Source organism: Microcebus murinus, chromosome 12, assembly GCF_040939455.1.
Source record: "Microcebus murinus isolate Inina chromosome 12, M.murinus_Inina_mat1.0, whole genome shotgun sequence".
Lineage (NCBI taxonomy): Eukaryota > Metazoa > Chordata > Mammalia > Primates > Cheirogaleidae > Microcebus > Microcebus murinus.
Genome location: NC_134115.1, coordinates 80,533,299 through 80,539,974, shown reverse-complemented (window position 1 = coordinate 80,539,974; position 6,676 = coordinate 80,533,299).

The window sequence follows — 6,676 nt, the reverse complement described above, 5'->3', positions numbered from 1 at the left end:
TTTTAGTGACTAACAACTCTCTTCCTTTAGAGTTGGCTACAGCAGCCAACTCTCTATAGGATCTGTGGCCTACAAAGGGACTTATCAAATGAAAGGGAATAAGAGCATTAAGTTTAGAGTAAGACACTTGGGTTCACATCTTAGCTCTGCCACTTTTAAGTGTCATGTGCTCTCTGATCTCAGGTTTCATGTGCAAAATAACACTGAGTTATAAGGATTAAATAAGTAATTAAGAACCTAGGACTGTATGTGGCAGAAAAAGTTGGTGTTTAATAAGTGGCCCTCTCTCGCTCCCACTTCTTACAATGGTCAACTTTGACACCAAGGAAAAGGAAGGCCAAATTTATTTCCCCCAACCCCACTAACCCTCTTTAAAGCTGCATCAATAGAGGAGAGAAGGGAAGAAATTCAGATACAACAAACATTTACTGAGCATTTAATACATTCCAATTACTAGGGTGAGCACTGTACATATTTTGTATCATTCACTCCTTATAACAACCCTGTGAGTTAGGCGGCATTATGCTATCCCATTTTATAATTCAGAAAACTAATGCTTAGAGAAGGGAAGCAATGTGCTCAAGGTCACACAGTTAATATCAATGCCAAGATTAAAATCCTGGCCTAATTCCAAGTCTAGTGTTCTTTCCACCATACCACAGCTGCTTCTAGAAAACTGCCCAATACTGAGAATGCCCTCCTCCTCCTTACTTGTCATGAAGACCTCTGGGATTGAGGAAAGAGAATGCCTCCATGAAGAAAGACAGCTGGGCCAGGAATTAGGAGACTTAAATTTACAATCTACAAGGTTCCACTACACTCTTATCTAACACCTTGGAGCAACCCATCTATCTCCGTGGGTCTCAAATCCCTTGGATACACCTATGCACAACTCAAGGCCCAGCAGCAGGACCCTTCAGGGCATCATTCAGCTGTGCTCTTCATATCACCTAAGTAGATAACTGTGGAGTTCATCACTGGACACACAGGGTTGTTAGAAGTGAGAGAAGGGCCTAAAAGTGGTCCCTCTGGAACATAATTGGCAGCCTCTCAAGCTTCCTAGGACAGCACCTAAACCCCTTCACCATACCTGGTAATGTCTCTGGCAATTTGCTCGTTGGGACAGTTGACAAAGACGATAGAATGAGTGCCAAAGACACAGCTGCAGGCTAAGGGTCCTGAGCATGAGCATGGGGTATGCCAGGAAAGAAGCTGTCAGGATCTACGTGGTAGAAAAAGAAAAACATAGGTCAGTGACATCACCAGTTCAACACCTCCCAGCTCAAGCAGATTGGAGCCAAGGCTGGAGTCATTTTTTTCATCCCCATCCCTTTCTATAAAATAATTCCTGAGATCTGAATTGAGCTTTAGATATTTTCCTCTGCATTTCACAGATGAGAAAAAAATGGAGACTCAGAAATCAAGAAACTTGCTCAAAATCACATAGCTTTAACTGGTGAAGCCAAGATAAGGACTCAAGTCTGGATGACCAGAAATGTACTTTTATTGTACAAAACTGCTGCTGGAGGTAACACCACTGGCATCCACTGAATTGCCATCATCCTATGGAGATTATTATGAATGACAAGCTCTTACATCTATCAATGTTTTAGGAAGTAACTTCACCTCCATTCATCTGTGTACATACCAGGTGCTGTGTGCAGTATTGTGGAAAAGATAGCTTCGTACAATTCTAAAGCAGTGCAACTTGTGCGACCTGAAGGGACTTAGAGAAAGACTCTACCTGAGAAAGCAAGAAAAGGCTTCAAAGAGCAGAGACCATCTAAATTGCCTCTGAAATAGTAAGTAGGATTACAAGAGGAGGGGGGGGCACTCTAAGCGAACGATAATGCAGCTTTAGTATCCCTTATCTGAACATCCCAAACTTTTTGAGTGTTGACATGATGCTCAAAGGAAATAATGCACATTGAAGCTTTTCAGATTTTGGATTTCTGGATTATGGATTCTTAACCAATAAGTATAATGCAAATGTTTCCAAATCCAAAATCCCAAACACTTTTGGTCCAAGCATTTCAGATAAGGGATACTCAACCCGTATGTGCCAACTCGAGCTATTTAGGGATAGAGAAAATGTCCTGTCTGTATGTGCCTTCCTGTGTGGGTGTGAGATCAGGAGAAAATAAGGCTAGAATTTTAAAGGGTCAAATCAAGAAATCTGGGGTTTGTGCTGTTGACAGGGTGCTTTTGGAGGTTTTTAAGTAGGTGAATAATATAGTCAAGCTGAGCAGAGTAACAGAGGGGGTAGGGAGTGTGACAGGGAGTGACAAGAAGGCAGCCTTCTCAGCAAGCCATTATGACCCAGGAAAAAGACATTAAGATCCTGAACTAAGAAGACAGCAGTGACAACATGAGAGGAAAAGACATTCAAGATACAACTGTTCTTACTATTTTAATGACAAACATTTAAAATAAGAGGAAATGAAAAGAACTGGAGAACACCTTCCATTCCAAGGTTCTCTGCTTGGGAAATATAACGGAGCCATTAGCAGGGACAGGGCAACTTGCAAGGAGTCACGCTGAGCCAGGGGAGGCTGAAGAGCCTGCTTCTCCTGCCTCCCAGCCTAGGGCACATGCTTTGTGCAAATGAACCTCTGTCCTCCCACTCATTTTACATTATTGCCCCAGTCCCTGCTCCTACTCCTGAGTAGCATTTTTATGTCCTTAAGCTTCCATTTGACTACAAACCTGTCTAGGTTGGGTATCTCATTCTGGCCCACTACATCTACCAATGCCTCCACCAATTCAACATACTCTACTAGTCCTCTGAACCAAACCAGTGACCATGCAAGAAAAAAAGAACCAGGCTCTTCAAGGAAGCTTCTACTGTATTTTTTTTTAATGACAATTCAGTTAGACTATAGGAAAAAAATAAAAGTACTAGACAGCAGGATTTACATCCTAGTGCCAGTACTGCCAGCTGCCTGTGGCCTCTGACAAGTTACTTCTTCTCCTTTCTATAAACCTGACCTAGAAATTGGAGATGACACTCGTGCTACCTACCTCAGAGTTGCTATGGGTTCAAACGTGATAGGTGAAGCAATTTATAATCACTAATTCAATAAAGGAAGGGACTGTTTTATGCACCACTATATCCCCAGCACAGTTCATGGCATACAGCAGCAGGATCTCAATAAATACCTGTAAGACTAGTAAATTAATATACCAATAAAAGGCTGTTTGTTAAGACTAAATAGCCTCATAAAGTAAGTAGGGCTTTGGGGTCACCCACTGCATGTAGTAGTTTTAGCAGAGCATTGGACATACTGAACACTCTAAGGTGGCTTCCAGAACTCTAAAAAGAGGCATATTCATCATAGGGTGGTTGGCCAACAAAGAGCAATAAAGGTGCTGAGATGACTGGAGAGGAGGAAAGCACCACACAAGCCTGTCCCCCAACAACAACAACAAAAAGCCATTCCTAGGGAATATCTGGAACATTTGGGTCAGCAATCTCAGTGGGACACCATGCTAATAGGATTAAATATGTGTTCACCTAGAATGTATCAAAAATCTTTTTTTTTTAAAGACAGGGTCTCACTCTATCACCTAGGCTACAGTGCAATGGCATCATCCTAGCTCACTGCAACCTCAAATTCCTGGGCTCCTCCTTCCTTAGTCTCCCAAGTAGCTAGGACTACAGGCATGCACTATCACACTCAGCTAATTTTTTAATATTTTTTAAATATTTTGTAGAGACAAGGTTTTGCTATGTGGCTCAGGCTGGATTTATAGAAAGTCTTACATGAGCTCACAGGCAAAACACTAAGAGGTAAATGGGCTTTGAGATATCACCTACCACAACCCTTCATTTAACAGATGAGGTAACCAAGGCAGAATGTACAGAAACTCCACGAAAGAAGCAAGAAGCCTAGAGCTGCTAGGGCCTCTAGAAACTGCAAAGGTCACAGATTAGTGACTCACAGACCAGACACCTGGTTTTACCCTCATGGCATTTAAAAAAAAAATCTTGAGTTTGTTACCAATATTTAATATCAGCTTATTTCACACTCAAAAAATACAGATTATCTATTAATACCTTCTTGATCACTATTAGGGCCATGCTAATCATCTAGTGGTTCTAAACCTAGTTTTCAGTAATCTGTAAATACCCTGAAGTTGAATGCAACTTCCCATCTAGCTATACATTTTCCTCAGGTGCAAACCCTTAACTTTCAAAAAACTACTGAAAGAGAACTACAGTCCCAAAAAAGCTAAGGTCCGCTGGTTTACAGAGGAGGAAATAAGGGCCCGGGAAGGGGAGAAACCTCCAAAAGGTGAGCAGAGCTGGGCTAGAACCCTGGGTTCGGAACTTCTCCTACAGTTCTTTCCACCTCCCCCACCACCTCTGGAGTTACTCTGTAGTCACTTCCAACCTTGATTAACCCTTCAGTTATTTCCCAGATAAGAAAGCAAAGCCCCCAGAAAATTACGGAAAAACAAGATGGTAACTCCAACAGAGAGGGGAAAAGACTCTACCAAGTCAGGCTTAGATGAGGATTCACCAGCCAACACTCCTTCCCCTCCCCAATCTGGCAATGAAACAGAGCCCAGTCACTCCTCCCCACCTGGTGGGCAGAGAACATGTCCTGGTAACCTCGAAAACCAGCCCACAATCTCTAGGACACTGGGTGGTGTGGTGCTTCCAAGGACTTTTTCATCCACCCCCTACCTCGTTGCCTCCAGCTCAAATCCCCAGCAGCACTGAAGAGAAAAATGTACTCCTTCCCTTCCCCCTCAGTCCCCAGGTTGGAGATTTAGAGGAGGTACAGGGATTTGCAGAAGTAGCGTGGGGCACTCACCAGGAGGCAAAGACAAGAGGCATACAAAGATAGAGGCCTCAGGCAGCTTGGCAAAGGGCCATATGCCCAGCCTGTCCATGGTGTCCCTGGTAATTTAGGGGCACCAAAAGGTGGAACTGCCAGCCGGTGGGCGGTCATCGGCTGGGTGGGCACCAAGGGCCACCCGCCTCCTGTGGCCTGCCCTCTTGCCCCACCCACCCCACCCTAGCCAGGCTAGCCAGAAGGAAGTGGCAGTGGAGGAAGCAGGAATTTTCACTGGGCAACCCTTTCCCTTGAAATGTACAATACAAGCAACACACCAGACCTAAAACACTTGCAAAAATATACTATTTCCCCTTCCTATTCAAACAAAAAATCATAAAATCCCCAGAGATGATCAGATAAAAAGACATAAATTTTTCTTAGAAAACAAACCACATACACAAAATTCTTCCAATTTAAGGAGACAACCCACCAAGAAAAACAAGTGGCGCACACACACAGCTGTCTCTCTCTCTGGCCCCCACATCACCCATTCCTCCCAGGATCTCCCTTCTAAATTGTCCTTGGCTTGGAACACTCTTGCTTTCTATTCCTCTTCCCAGCGAACCCATTCTTTTTCCCAGGCCAGCTGCCCTAAGCAGCCTTTCCCACAGTTACTCCCACAGTCCTCTTCCCCCTAAGGCACTTTGCACACACTGCTGCTGTAGCATTGAACTTAAGCTGCAGGAGCTGCAAACAGGTTAAAAAAAGAAAAAAAAAAAAAAAAAGCAAGTTAAGTGATTGTTGCCCTTGTGGAATGCAGACTCCACTGTGGCCAGGGTTCGCAAACTTTTAATTCAGGTTTTTAGTGCAAAGTATCCCAATTTTAAAATAATGACAACTCTTGGGGTGAGGATACAGAGAGGCACAAATAAACTGTTTAAGGAAACTGTTCTGTATTTTAATTGTGGTGGGAGTTAGAAAAGTGCTAAAAATTCAACTGTACACTTAAATTGGCAAATTTTATTGTGTGTAAATAGTATCTTAAATAAAACGGAGAAGGTGAAATGCTGGAAACCCATTCAAAAGTGTTTTAAACTAGGCAGACCAAACAAAACACATCTGTTAACCAAGTCTGGCCTGCAGATTGCCAGCTCTCAGCCTCTATGTTTACCTATTCACCTATTTGCCATTTGGGATTATAAATTCTAAAAGGGATTATATACTTCTTAGCAAAGCGTCTGACAAAATATAGTCATCAGCTGTAGCCTAGGTCCTGTCATTTATATAGTTAGCTATGCAAACTCAGGCAAGTTACTTAACCTTCTGTGAGCTTTTGGGTTTTTTTCGTTTTGGTAAAGGAAGGGCTAATATCTCCTTCACAGGTCTTAAGTGAACATTAAAAGAGAAGATGAATGGTAAGAATGCTTATAAAATATAAGGCCATGTCACCATTTCAAAACCAAGTAGTCTCTTGTCAATTACCAAGGTAAATTCAGAAAACTTCCATTTGTAATTGAAGAACTATCTGTAGAAAAAATATGGTTAGAGAAAATGAGGTCAAGTGGTCCTAACAAAACCTTTACACTTTAAATCCACTAAAACCAAGACCATTATCTTTTCCAGGGGTCCCCAACCTTTGGTGAGTTGTATAATTATTTCATTATATATTGCAATGTAACAATAATAAAAATAAGGTGCACAATAAATGTAATGCACTTGAATCATCCTGAAACCCCCACCCCCATATGCGGAAAAATTATCTTCTATGAAAATTATCCCTGGTGCCAAAAAGGTTGGGGACCACTGTTCTATATCTATCACCTATACATATACCTATTACATTAATAAGTACTGTTAATGACCATTTACCTCAGATCCAGAGATGATATCTT